Source organism: Lissotriton vulgaris, chromosome 4_1 (genome assembly GCF_964263255.1).
Source record: "Lissotriton vulgaris chromosome 4_1, aLisVul1.2, whole genome shotgun sequence".
Lineage (NCBI taxonomy): Eukaryota > Metazoa > Chordata > Amphibia > Caudata > Salamandridae > Lissotriton > Lissotriton vulgaris.
Window position 1 is genome coordinate 1,988,006,220 of NC_141691.1, and position 14,541 is coordinate 1,988,020,760.

The 14,541-nt window shown below is 45.1% G+C and overlaps 1 protein-coding gene across 1 annotated transcript in view; it reads right to left on the bottom strand.

Moving 5' to 3' along the window:
• The window catches only part of LOC147724795 (protein brambleberry-like), a 244,234-nt gene extending 235,832 nt beyond the window's left edge, over nt 1–8,402 (bottom strand). The window contains exon 1 of the mRNA XM_086967074.1: nt 8,297–8,402. The gene's annotated coding sequence lies outside the window, so the exon portion shown is untranslated. The remainder of the gene's footprint in view (nt 1–8,296) is intronic.
• Between the last annotated feature and the right edge of the window lie 6,139 nt (nt 8,403–14,541).

Genomic DNA, 14,541 nt, shown 5'->3' on the forward strand with positions numbered 1-14,541 from the left:
GATTTTAAAACGGCATTACTTACTCGAGAAAAGAAGCGGTTTGTATTGCGTTCATTTCCTCTTTACTCCGGTGAAGTTTCGTGAAGTTTTAAGGCTCTGATATATTTCTGCGTGTTTTCAGCGTTTGTGACTGAAGCTGCCGAGTATCCTCGCGACAGATTCCTTACGTCACTCCTCACGCTGATTATCTGACACTTCATCCAGCGTCATCAAGCTAGACGTGGATTTGCGCATTGTCTCATCACGCTTAACATCAAGCCGCCATTTTGTTACCTTGGTAACCGAAATTACCGGAGTTACACATTTACAATTGCCAGAGAAAGGAAATCGAACCGCTCTTTACGTTTCTGTTTTAAAAGAAGGTACACTTTTACACGCTATTGGATTCTTTGCGTGTTCTATTGTAATTTGTTTTTATTTCGAAGAAGTTTTACCAAAACTACTTTTGTTGATTCTTCAAATATTGCTCAATTCTATTTTTAGACTAACAGTTATCCTATCCACATTTCATTATATGATTGGAGTACAATACAGTGGAAACTTGAAAAGGAATTCGTTTGATATAATACAAGACTGCCACCTACTGGATATTTTTTTTTGTTGAAATCATTTCTAACCTGTATTTCATTTACTATTCATTTTAAACGGTCTATACTGAGATTATTTTTCCTCTTTTCTCAATTTTATTTATTTTGATGTGTATTTTTGAGAGTTAATATTTCATTCAAGATGCAATTTGATCCTCCATCTAAATTTTTGCAGTCCAAAGGTGATCCACCTATTCCATGGACTAGATGGAAAGAACAATTTTTCACTTATCTCAAAGCGATGGACGGTGAAAGAATGTCCGCAGAGAGAAAAAAGAACATTTTTTACACTGTCTTGGTTCAGAAGGACAGTTGGTATTTAGAACATTGCCTCCTGTTAGGTCGGGTGGTGATAGTAATGTGTATGATGAAGCTGTTTCAAGGATTGAAGGGAGATTTAAACCTATTACTAGTGTAGCACTTAATAGATTCAAGTTTTATACCAGGGTTCAGGATGATAAAGAATGTTTTGATGACTTCCTTACAGCTTTACGGGCATTATCATTACATTATAATTTTGGTCTTATGACTGATGAAATGATCAGGGATCAGATCATTGTGCACGTAAAGAGTAAGAAAGTTCAGGAACAGTTATGGATTTTAGGTGATCCTAGCTTGGAAACAGCTATCAGTACTGCAAAAGCTCTTGAGCAGCCAGATAAGTGGATAAAATCTTTAGATAAAGCATCTACTTCTACTCCTTCTGTTTTTAGTAATGAGGTCAGTGTTGTTAAACCTCATGAGTCAAAAAATAATTATTATTCCAATAAGAATGATGGTAAGTCTAAACAGTTTTTTGTGTCAGGTGTGGCAATCCTGACCATATTGCTTCTTTTCCGCAGTGTCCAGCTATTAATAGACAATGCAACAAATGTGGACGTACTGGGCATTTTTCGAAAATGTGTAAAAGTCCTACAAAGTCTTTCCAAGACGCTAAAAAATCTTCGTTTTCTCCTAAATATCCGGGTGGTAATGTCTCATATGTTAATGATGAAAGGAGTAATAATCCAGATATTAAAGAATTTGGTATTGTTATATCTGTACAAGAGTCATTTGATATTTCACAAACTGATACTTTATCATCTCCTAAAACTTGTGTTAATATTTTAGGGAAGATATTAGAACTTATGGTAGACTCATGTTCTCCATGGACTATTATCACTCAGGAATATTGTATAGAATCATTTGGAAATTTAATAGATGTCAATGCATTGTCTAAACCTGATATTTGTGCGTACAACTTTGATGGGTCTAAAATCAATTTTATTGGTTTTAAGGAGGTTCTACTTACTATCAAAAGTAGTTCTGCTGTCATCAAACTATATGTTGCATGGAAAGGAGTGAATGTCTTGGGATGGAGAGATCAAGCAAAATTAGGAGTTACATTGAATCCTAGGTTAAAGGACCCTGTCTCAGTTCTTGCAATATCTGATGTGGAATCTGGTGATCTACCTGTGTTCACTGAAATTGCCTGTTCTTTTCCCAATGTGTTTTCCGATAAATTAGGTAAATTGAATGGTTTCAGTCACAGGATCAAAGTTAAGCCTAATTCAGTTCCGGTTAAACAAAAACTAAGAGGTGTTCCTATTAGTATTAGGAATGAGCTTAGAGATATGTTAGATACTATGGTGAAGGAAAACATAATTGAAGAAGTGGAATCAGAGTGGGATTCTCCCATTGTTTTAGCCATTAAACCTGATAAAAGTATTAGGTTATGTGTGGATTTCAGAGCGCTTAATAAGAGTTTAGTTACTGACTGTCACCCACTTCCCAACATTAATGAAATGTTGTGTATGTTGGATGGTGCATGTGTGTTTCGACGTTAGATCTTAGATCTGCGTATCATCAGATCGAACTCACTGAAGACTCCAAGCAATTTACAGCATTTATCACCCCTCATGGTTTATTTCAGTTTAAGAGAATGCCATTTGGTTTGGCTTCAGCTGCTTCAGTCTTTCAAAGGGCCATGTATCACATCTTTAAAGATCTGAGGCCATTCGTCAAGTGTTTTCAGGACGATATACTTGTCTTTTCTAAGAATGATTCTGAACACCATTCTCACCTTAAAGAGGTATGTTCTAAGTTAGAACAATATGGTCTGACTATTAAGGCTAGCAAATGTAAATTTTTCTGTAAATCTGTCGAGTATTTGGGACATACTCTTTCCGGAGAAGGGGTTGTACCAAAGAAAAATCTTGTGGATGCTATTATAAAAGCGCCAGCTCCTGATAATAAAGAAAAATTACTCTCATTTGCAGGATTATGTGAGTATTATAGCAAATTTATCCAAAATTTTGCTAACAAGATGGAACCGCTTAGAGAGTTGACCAGGAATTCTGCTAAATTCATTTGGACGGACAAACAAGATCTTGCTTTTAAGCAGATCAAAAATGAGATTGTCAATGCTCCCACACTTAAATCGTTCTGCATTAATAAGAAATGCATTGTTACTGTGGATGCCAGCCTGTATGGGATTGGTGGTGTTCTGAGTCAGTGTTCGGGTAAAGATGAGTGGTGTGTGGCATTTGCATCAAGGACTTTATCTTCCACAGAAAGAAGGTACTCGGTTATTGAAGAAGAGCTGCTAGCTTGTATTTGGGCTGTGGAACATTTTAGAAATTATGTGTGGGGAAATAGGTTATTTTGAGAACAGACCACAAACCGTTGGTAGGGATTTTGTCTCCTGGTGGTGGATGGAACTCTACAGCAAGGATAGCCCAGTTATCCTCACGTCTTCAGGAATATGATTTTGAAATTGTTTATGTACCAGGGAAGAGCAATGTTACGGCGGATTTTCTCTCCAGACTACCCTGTAGTGATGTAAGGGTTCCTACTATAGATCTGGATGTTGATGTTGTTGCTTCCATTGGTGATTGCATTTCTCAAGAGTTTTTAACTTTAAGTGATGAGGAGTGGTTTGAGGAATTGAAAAAGGATGCTGTGTGCCAGCAGATTTTTGACTATGTAAGAGTAGGATGGCCAAACAGTAAGTGTGTTTCTGCAGAGTTAGCCCCTTTTGGTCAGGTTGCTTCTGAAATTGAAGAGTTTGGTGGTCTTTTATTTAAGACTGGTAAGATAATTCCTCCTTTACAGGAGAAAACGTTGTTGCTTTCTCACCAAGGTCACATTGGTATGTCATCTATGAAACGCCTGGTTAGGTAACATTTTTGGTGGCCTGGCATTGATAAGATGGTTGATAGAATGGTGAGGGACTGTTCACAATGCATTTGTAGTGATAAGATGCTTCATCTATCTTCTGCTCCCCTTAAACCTGTGAGCTGGCCTAATTTTCCTTGGCAGAAGGTGGCTTTTGATATTTCTGGCCCTTTCAGACATTTGCCATTAAATGCTCAATTTGCTTTGGTTTTGGTTGATTACTATTCGAAATGGCCCGAAGTAAAGTTTGTTAGTAATACTTCTTCACAGGTTATTATAGTTTTCTTGAAAGAGATTTTTGCTAGGGAAGGTTTCCCAGAGACATTTATCACTGATAATGGTACGCAGCTTGTTTCTTCTGATATTGAAGAGTTTCTTAAGAGTTGTGGTGTTAAACATCATACTGTCTCCTTATATGAGCCTAGGGAAAATGGTCTGGTTGAACGTTTCAACCGAGTTCTTAAGGATTGTATTAGTACTGTAAGCTTTTCTGGTGATGATTGGTTGGCTATTGTCAGGAAAAGGTTATGGACATATCGTATCACACCTCACTGTCACTGGTGTGAGTCCTTTCAAACTTCTAAAGGGAAGGGAACCCTCTTCTCTTATTTGTCCCTGGTGGATCAAAAAGTTGAACAAAAATGATTCTATAGTTGATCTTGAGAGCATTGCTAAACGTGTTAAAGATAAGCAACAAAGTATTAAGGTTTTGTTTGATTCAAAGATGAATGTCGAGGTTCATGATTTTGTGGTAGGGGAATGGGTGAAGATTAGAAAACCTGGTTTTCTTGTTAAAGGATTTTCTAAATTCTTTCCTCCCATTAAAGGTGTTAAAGTTTTCAAAAACAGTGTTGTCACTTAAGATGGAAGAGTTTGGAATGTTCGAAGAGTGGCCAAATGTCTAGGTTCTTTTAAGCCACATTCTTCTCAAATCTCTTCTTCTGATGATAATCTGGGCATGTTGATACGCAATGTTAATAAGTGTCCTCAAGGTTCTCTTCATAATGATTTGTCAATTGCCTCTAGAGTTAAAGCTGATGTTAGACCCAAAAGAATGCCTTGTAGGTACCTGTGTTAACTTCTCTTGTTTAGGGATAAGATGTGTTGCATTCCTTTATTGTTTAAGTTAAGTTTTCTGTTTCTACTATTTTCTTCTGGTTGCTGGAGCCTAGAATGTATGATGCGTGCCTGCATTTTACATGCTAGGTTCCAGATTCTTTATTCAACTGTATATTTTCCTGGATCTGCTGTGTAACGGACGTACTGTGCTTCTCCTGCTAATCTACAAATAAACTCCTTCATTTTATACAATTTGAGCATCATACATTTTTATACACTGTTTTAGGCATTTGCAGCGTATGCTGTCTGGGTCTAGTGCTCGAAAGCCCTGTTGAGGGCAGCTCAGCGCTCAAAACATGCTTTAAGATAGCATAACTCCCAACGTTTGTTCCCTTCAGTTCGCCTCCAACAGCCAACGCCTTTCTGCACCGGTGCTTCAAATATAGACCTTTATGCCTCTTTCGCAACGTCAATCTACAGCCTCCTTCCAGCACAGCTCGAATCTCACCTGTTCTACAGGTGAACATTCATCATTTGAGACACACGAACAGTGCTTCGAACCAGCCACATCTGCTGAGCGCGCTGTAGCGGTATTTTAACTCACTCAGAAGACAAGGAGTTGGAAAGGATGGAATGGCTGCTATGTTGCTGAAGTAACTTTTTAACTAGTTTTTCATAATACACATCTGCCATTTCTAAGCACTGGAAACAACAGTGGCGTTGACCAAATTTAACAGGCGTGCGAAATACCACATATGTGTTCGTGCCTGATATCTGATGGCTACAGGGGTGGGAGAGGAACACGCAAAAGCCAGTTTGCTGCAAGCGCTATATAATTTAGTAATATTAAATAGTGCATTTTAGAGCTCCATTGCGGGAGGCAGAGGACTTTACCAAAAGAGACATAACAAGGGAGAGTGTTTATAACAAAACAGGAGACCGACACCAGAGGATACAACATAATTAATAATGCAGAAAGACAGTCTAGTGTGAGGGAGGACACAAGGCAGGGAGGAGGAACACCAGCAAAATCAATAAACACAGAAGTGATGGGCCTGGTCCAGAGACCCCCGGGGCACGGTTCCTATTCCAGTAACAGTAATGGTATGCATGTCAACACTGGAGTCACGTGGTCACATTTCCAGGTACCAGAGGTCGGCTGCGCCTCGGAGCGCAGACTGACTTATAGGAACCCATATATTTAAGTGGATTGGTAAGACAACTGAATATCAGTCTGTGCCCATTCAATGGTCCTGGCTTTCCTACCTCAAGTGTTTTGAGCCTCAGACAGTGCCTGGTTTACATGAAAAATATGCATCTGCTTTAAAGCACTCCCACGGTTCTGGTACTGGTATTTCAGCCAGGGAGACGACAGCGATGGGTCCTTGGAGGAGAGGCAGGGTAATTAATGGGCTGACTGGCCCGATGTGTTTTATTTTACTGCTAGTGGTAAAAGATGCCCAGAGGCCATTCTCAATTCGTGCCAAGCCTCAAATATGCACACAGTAGGGCATTAAGGGGGCGAGTCCACTCCTGTAGTGCTCTTATCCGGCAGCAATTAAAAATAGACTTTGAAAAGGGTCCCTGCAGAGCAATATATTAAATACCCTCAATTTTACAGGGCAAAAACACTGCTTATTTATTACCAATGACTTAAGGTAATCTAGGTCAGCCCTGTAGTCCCCGTTTGCTTTTCACATTTTACATAATTTTGCATTCCCCAAGAGTATTCTCTTTCTGTAGTTTTTGTCTTATGAAACGTAGGAGTTTTCCTGCGTGATACTATGAAGGCAGTCATGCCTAGGCGAGTTCACGGCGTGAATGGGGGTTCAGAGCTCTCCATTCGAGTCTGCAGACACCGCCAGCTTCTCACACTGCCGTCAATGGCTCAAAGATTTTCAGATTATATGCTCATACAATCCTTGGCCTCTCGACAGAGTTTATAGAGTGGTGGTCATGTGTGTCATCAATTGTAATTGACATGTTATTTTAAAGTGTGATACGGAGGCATGAAAAGCTGTTGAAATGTTGACAATGCCAAAGGAAAAGAAAAATACAGTCCCAAGAAAGAGAATAGCAATGAAGAGAAAGTAGAGGTCGTGCGAGACATGCAGAATTTCAGAGAAATCTATAGAGAAAAAAAAAGTGTCTTAAGTGTCTAAGAGAAATTGACTGCAGAGGAAAGTGGTGTTCAAGGGAGAAAACAAGTGATTATTACACACTGAAGACCATTAACACTTGCACAGAGCTTAGTGGTTCTTAATTCGCAAGTTCATATTTACAGAATGTAAACCTTTTAATTCTCATTATTGGCATCATCATGGCTGTTGCCCATCCGATACTGCCACCACAGGTCTGGCTTGCTTTAGGCCGAGGTTGTTCTGTGGGAAGTCTGGATGAAGTAACCATAAGCTCACACAAACAACCAAAGGCTGTAAAGATGGCATGCTGTGTGAAACAAAGGGTTCTAGATCACATGTTTAACCCACACCTTTGAGTACATAGGCCATGCATCTCAGAGAGGCCTCCTGGGTACGCCTCACACCACCACCTTCTTCATCCCACTTAAAGCCCTGTGGTACACCTGACATCTCTGCGCGTCCCCTTGCCATCAGGGAGACTAATTCAGGAATGTTTTTCAGCCCATAACACTGGGCTTCCAGAGGCCTCCACATATCTGCCATGTTTCCCAGGTCCATGCCTGCTCTACTGCTCCGCTCCTGAATTCTGGAAGTTGTAGTCCTGTTAGCTCTTGGAAAGGAACAAGACTACAAGTCCCATAACTCAAAGAAAATACCTGGAATGGAGCAGCACGTCATGCGTGGACCTAAGGAACTTGGCAGGGCTGCCTCCAGGTAACCCCCGCTTCTCACCCAAACACACTTGCATGCAGGAAATGACGGTTCATCATTGGAAGGGCCCACGGGCTCATACAACTGTCACGATATAAAGTGACGAGTCTAGCGCGAGATTCCAGTTTAGAGGGCAGCGATGCGTTTACTAGATGGCTTTAGGTCAATGACGCAATGCTCCTGTCTTTGGCTTTTATTTTGGTGCAAGTTCAATTAATTCAACTAAATGAAGGGAAGCAGGACTACAAAACCCAAAATGCAGTAGTGGTTAAAACATAAATACAAGATAACTACGACCGTCACGTTATTTGTTAACCCCAGAGTGACATCATCCGCTTCTATACTGTTTGATGGGAAATATGCGGCAGTGGAAGGTACATTATAGTTTTCATTCTAGGGCTCAGCCAGGGTAGTGCAGCTAAGCCAATCAGGACCAACGTCATATCCCCCGTCCTGGTGGATACTAGAATACACATTCCATTGAAGGATTTAATAAAATAAAAATCGCATGGTCTATCAAAACCAGCAATATTCTTGCCTACCTTCTCCACTCAACCTTACCCTGTTCTCAGATTAATTTATTGGCATCATATAACTATATTACACCCGCCTGAGTATTCACTTCATCCCCCGCCACCGTACCTGATCAAGCAGGGCAAAGGTCCCGTGCATCTGCTGCCTGCACCCAGCAACGCCCGTTCCCTGCATGCAACGGCCTCGGACACGCCCATGAAACAAAATGGCAGCCACCTCAGCAGGTGAGCAAGACAGGTGAAGCTGAGGAATGCTAATGAGCGTGATGATGTCACTCGGCGGAGGCGGGGCGAGCGCGCGCCTCTTTTGCAAGGCTTCAAAGACAGCCCCTGCGGCCCTCGGCGGCAATTAGTAGTTAAACACGACGTAATGTAGCGCCTATGGAGTGAGACTTGATTTACGAGGCGCCTGCTCATTCTGAGACCAACGAAATCAGCATTACTTAGAAATGTAAATATGCCCCGATGAAGGCTCACGAGGCGCTTTGCTGGTGAAACCATATCGAGCTGTTCCATTAAAGTGCAAGCAACAAATCCCTTTCTGTTTGTATTGGGTACTTGTAGGGGTGTAGTTAATAAACTAACAAGACACCCAAACAGGTCTGGTCTATCCAGGGGCATAGCTTCCACTGGTACAACAGGTGCAGTAGCACCGGGACCCAGAGCTGTCAGTCGTCCAGTAAACACTGATTATTGATTAATTCAAACAGCAGCCAGTGGGCCAATATCCTTCCCTGTACTAAGGTCCATAATGACACACTGGCTGCACCACTGGAGCTATTGTAGGTGGAAGGGTTCTTTGTTGTAGTAGCTGAAGGAGAGAAGAATGGATCCTATCGTTATATAGTTGAGATCTAAAAATAAATAAATGCGAAAGGCCTGTTGGCCACAAAAAACAATGTCAAGACTAAGTAAGTGCATCTGGGTCGTGTTACAGGTAGGGTTTACGTTTATTAAATAATTGCAAAGTGACTTAAAACCATTGCAATAACAATTGACTGGCTATAGTTACATGATTCCATGTTGTTACCGGTAGGGTAAAATATGGACCTGGTGGTCTTTTTCACACAAGTCTTTAAATCTACATACACAAAACTGGCCGACCATCAGAGGATGGCATGTAGGCCATTATTGAGTCGCGGTGGAAGCTTCGCAATCAATGAATCGCACTGGAAGCACTGACCGAGGTCTTAGTAACAGGTTCATAAGGTAAGAATGCAGTTCCTTGTTACACATGTAGGCTGTGTCCTGTGTGTATGCACACGGAGATGAAACCCAGTTAAACAAGTTAAAGGCTTCCTCTCTACAGACACCAACCCCTGGGGCCATGTTTAGCCTCAGCTGGGGTTAGAATCATAACAGCAGCATACTTTTAAGTCAACAATGTGACCCAACAGGCAGTAAAGGAGGAACTCATCACCTGCTTTGCGGATGTTTGATGAAATGAGGCCAAAACAGTTCATATCTTCACTGCACCCTTCAAAAGATGAACACGTACCCAAAAGAAGGCTCCGATTTTCCAACCTCGCAGTGGCCGAAACTCCGCGCATCCGCAGAGCCAGAGCGGGCGGAAGATCCGTCTCTCACATTGCAGCCAAGACCTGGAACGAGCTACTGGCAGACATCAGATGCGCCCTGATAGAGCGCGCAGGTCACCCGGCTCTGAGTTTACCAGAATTTTCACGCACTCGGGCCCATGACGTGATTGAAATACAATTTTGTGAGTCGAGTGAGTTTACCCACCACTATCAGTATTTTATATGTGTTTCCTGTAACACTATTACCATGGCACCTGACTTACCACAGGTACTTACTCTTCCTGATGAATCAGGAGCTATTAGAGGGTAGGTGACAAGATAATTCTAAACATTTACTCTATTCATTTATTAACATCTCAAAGTCTTCAATGACCACAGACGCCTGAGGGGTTTTAAGGATTTTTATGTAAAGGAAGTAAAATTCAAAGTGACAAAAGTATAAGGCATACGCTGATCAAAACATCAATAAACAGAATTACAACAAGCATTGGAAATGCAATAGGTCTCGCATTAGGAAAGTTTGAGCGATTGGTATTGTAAATGACACTTTTTTTATTTATGTGTTGGTTTTGAAAATAGCAAAATTAATAGCTTTGTCAGTTACAATGTCAATAGTATTAACTTTCGCAAATGTGACACCTATAGCATTTGTAATGAAATGTGTGTTGTATTTACGTGACTTAGATGTATAGATATTACAAATAACAATGGCTTTTAATTTTGTAAATAATTAATACTTAAATAAAAGTTATTGTAATTTATAACGGCAATAGCTTAAATGTTTGTAAATAACTTTTCTGAAGATTATGTTCAGTGTATTTTATTGTGACGAAAATCCAAGAATATTGCATTTGCACCTACACACACACACAGAGCCACACACACACACACACACACACACACACACACACACACACACATAGATGTGGTGGTGGTGGATCTGGGGGGATATGGTGGTGGATGTGGTGGTGGATGTGGTGTTGGTGGATGTGGTGGTGTTGGTGGATGTGGTGGTGTTGGTGGATGTGGTGGTGTTGGTGGATGTGGTGGTGGTGGTGGATGTGGTGGTGGTGGTGGATGTGGTGGTGGTGGATGCAGTGGTGGTGGTGGATGCGGTGGTGGTGGTGGTGGATGCGGTGGCGGTGATGGATGTGTTGGATGTGGTGGTGGATGTGGTGGTGGTGGATGTGGTGGTGGTGGTGGTGGATGTGGTGTTGGTGGATGTGGTGGTGGTGGATGTGGTGGTGGTGGATGCGGTGGTGGTGGGTGTGGTGAAACTGGTGGTGAAACTGGTGGTGGATGTGGTGGTGGATGTGGTGGTGTATGTGGTGGTGGTGGATGCGGTGGTGGATGTGGTGGTGGTGGATGCGGTGGTGGATGTGGTGTTGGTGGATGCAGTGGTGGTGGAAGTGGTGTTGGATGTGGTGGTGGATGTGGTGGTGTTGGTGGATGTGGTGGTGGTGGATGTGGTGGTGGATGTGGTGCTGGATGTGGTGGATGTGGTGGTGGATGTGATTTGGGATGTGGTGGTGGATGTGATGGTGGATGTGGTGGTGGATGTGGTGGTGATGGTGGATGCGGTGGTGGATGCGGTGGATGTGGTGGTGGTGGATGCGGTGGTGGTGGTGGATGCAGTGGTGGTGGTGGATGGGGTGGTGGATGGGGTGGTGGATGTAGTGGTGGTGGATGCGGTGGATGTGGAAGTGGTAGTGGATATGTTGGATGTGGTGGTGGATGTGGTGGTGGTGGGTGTGGTGGTGGATGTGGTGGTGGATGTGGTGTTGGTGGATGCGGTGGTGGTGGATGTGGTGGTGGTGGTGGATGTGGATGCGGTGGATGTGGATATGGTGGATGTGGTGGTGGATGTGGCATTGGATGTCATGGTGGATGTGGAGGTGATGTTGGAGGTGATGTTGGATGTGGCGGTGGATGTGGTGGTGATGGTGGATGTGGTAGTGGATGCGGTGGATGTGGTGGTGGTGGATGCGGTGGTGGTGGATGGGGTGGTGGTGGTGGTGGATGGGGTGGTGGTGGATGTAGTGGTGGTGGGTGTGGTGGATGTGGTTGTGGTGGGTGTGGTTAAAGTGTTGGTGGATGTGGTGGTGGATGTGGTGGTGGATGTGGTGGTGGATGTGGTGGTGGATGCGGTCGTGGTGGATGCAGTGGTGGTGGATGCAGTGGTGGTGGATGTGGTGGTGGATGTGGTGGTGGATGTGGTGGTGGTGGATGTGGTGGTGGTGGATGCGGTGGTGGATGTGGCAGTGGTGGATGTGGTAGTGGTGGATGTGGTGGATGTGGTGGTGGTGGATGCAGTGGTGGTGGATGCGGTGGTGGATGTTTTGAATGGGGTGGTGGATGTAGTGGTGGTGGATGTGGTGGTGGTGGATGTGGTGTTGGTGGATGTGGTGGTGGTGGATGTGGTGGTGGATGTGGTGGATGTGGTGGTGGTGGATGCAGTGGTGGTGGGTGTGGTGAAACTGGTGGTGGATGTGGTGGTGGTGGATGTGGTGGTGGATGCAGTGGTGAATGCGGTGGTGGTGGTGGATGCGGTGGTGGTGGAAGTGGTGGTGGATGTGGTGGTGGATGTGGTGGTGATGGTGGATGCGGTGGTGGATGCGGTGGATGTGGTGGATGCGGTGGATGTGGTGGTGGATGTGGTGGTGGTGGTGGATGTGGTGGTGGTGGATGCGGTGGATGTGGATGTGGTGGATGTGATGGATGTGGTGGTGGATGTGGTGGTGATGGTGGATGCGGTGGTGGATGCGGTGGATGTGGTGGATGCGGTGGTGGATGCAGTGGTGGATGTGGTGGTGGATGGGGTGGTGGATGTAGTGGATGTGGAAGTGGTGGTGGGCGTGTTGGATGTGGTGGTGGATGTGGTGGTGGTGGGTGTGGTGGTGGATGTGGTGTTGGTGGATGCGGTGTTGGTGGTGGATGTGGTGGTGGTGGTGGATGTGGTGGTGGATGTGGCGGTGGATGTCATGTCTAGCGCTTGGACGCCTCCGGGCAGCAATTCGCGCTGTATAAATTCACATCCTATCCTATGTTGGATGTGGAGGTGATGGTGGATGTGGTGGTGATGGTGGATGTGGTGGTGGATGCGGTGGATGTGGTGGTGGTGGATGCAGTGGTGGTGGATGGGGTGGTGGTGGATGGGGTGGTGAATGTAGTGGTGGTGGGTGTGGTGGATGTGGTGATGGTGGTGTGGTTAAAGTGTTGGTGTATGTGGTGGTGTATGTGGTGGTGGATGTGGTGGTGGATGTGGTGGTGGTGGATGTGGTGGTGGTGGATGTGGTGGTGGTGGTGGTGGATGTGGTGGTGGTGGATGTGGTGCAAGTGGTGGTGGTGGATGTGGCGGTGGATGTCATGGTGGATGTGGAGGTGATGATGGATGTGGTGGTGGATGCGGTGGATGTGGTGGTGGTGGTGGATGCAGTGGTGGTGGTGGATGGGGTGGTGGTGGTGGTGGATGGGGTGGTGGATGTAGTGGTGGTGGGTGTGGTGGATGTGGTGGTGGTGGTGGGTGTGGTTAAAGTGTTGGTGGATGTGGTGGTGGATGTGGTGGTGGATGTGGTGGTGGTGGATGCGGTGGTGGATGTGGTGGTGGATGTGGTGGTGGTGGGTGTGGTGGATGTGGTGGTGGTGGTGGGTGTGGTTAAAGTGTTGGTGGATGTGGTGGTGGATGTGGTGGTGGATGTGGTGGTGGTGGATGCGGTGGTGGATGTGGTGGTGGATGTGGTGGTGGATGTGGTGGTAGATGTGGTGGTGGTGGATGCGGTGGTGGTGGTGGATGCGGTGGTGGTGGTGGATGCGGTGGTGGATGTGGTCGTGGTGGAAGTGTTGGTGGACGTGTTAGATGTGGTGGTGGTGGATGTGGTGAAAGTGGTGGTGGATGTGGTGAAAGTGGTGGTGGTTGTGGTGGTGGTGGTGGATGCGGTGGATGTGGATGTGGTGGATGTGGTGGTGGATGTGGCGGTGTATGTCATGGTGGTGGTGGATGTGGTGGTGATGGTGGATGTGGTGGTGGATGCGGTGGATGTGGTGGTGGTGGATGCGGTGGTGGTGGTGGATGTAGTGGTGGTGGTGGATGGGGTGGTGGTGGATGTAGTGGTGATGGGTGTGGGTGTGGTGAAAGTGGTGGTGGATGTGGTGGTGTATGTGGTGGTGGTGGATGCGGTGGTGGATGTGGTGGTGGATGTGGTGTTGGTGGACACTTACTCCTCGAAAGAAACAAGAGGGAGGGCATTGCTGTGGGGAGAGGGGAGGAGAAATGCGACACGGCCGCAGCAGCAGGGAGAGCGGCTTTTGAAGTGCACTTTACACGGCCGACCGGCAGTGAAACTGAAAGCACGGCCGTGAAATCCTTTGATGTACAGTCTAATGTACTGTGTTCTTGCAGTGTGGACTGCTTGTCAGTTTCTCAGATTTACAGTACAGTTGCAGTTGATTTTCCGCATTAACCTTTTAAGTAAAATGTGGCAAATTGATATATAGTAAATGGTTTCTGAAACGTGTGGCTAAGTTCTGGATATGACCCATCAATGCAATATACACTCTGCCATTGTAAGTGAGAGTCTGAGCCTGCTGATGGCTAAAACTGGCATTTTTGCTTCTTTGGGACATGCAACCAGGCATGCAGCCGGGAATGCAGTCGATGAACCAAAGTCCACGTATGATGCAAATGCAAGGACATCCTGCGTACATGCACCCGTCTGGCATGATGACAGGAATGGGCCCTGGACAGATGGGTCCTGGAGGCATGCCACCCTCTCAAATGATGCCGGGCCAGATGCCGCTTATGCAGCCGGTGAGTGCT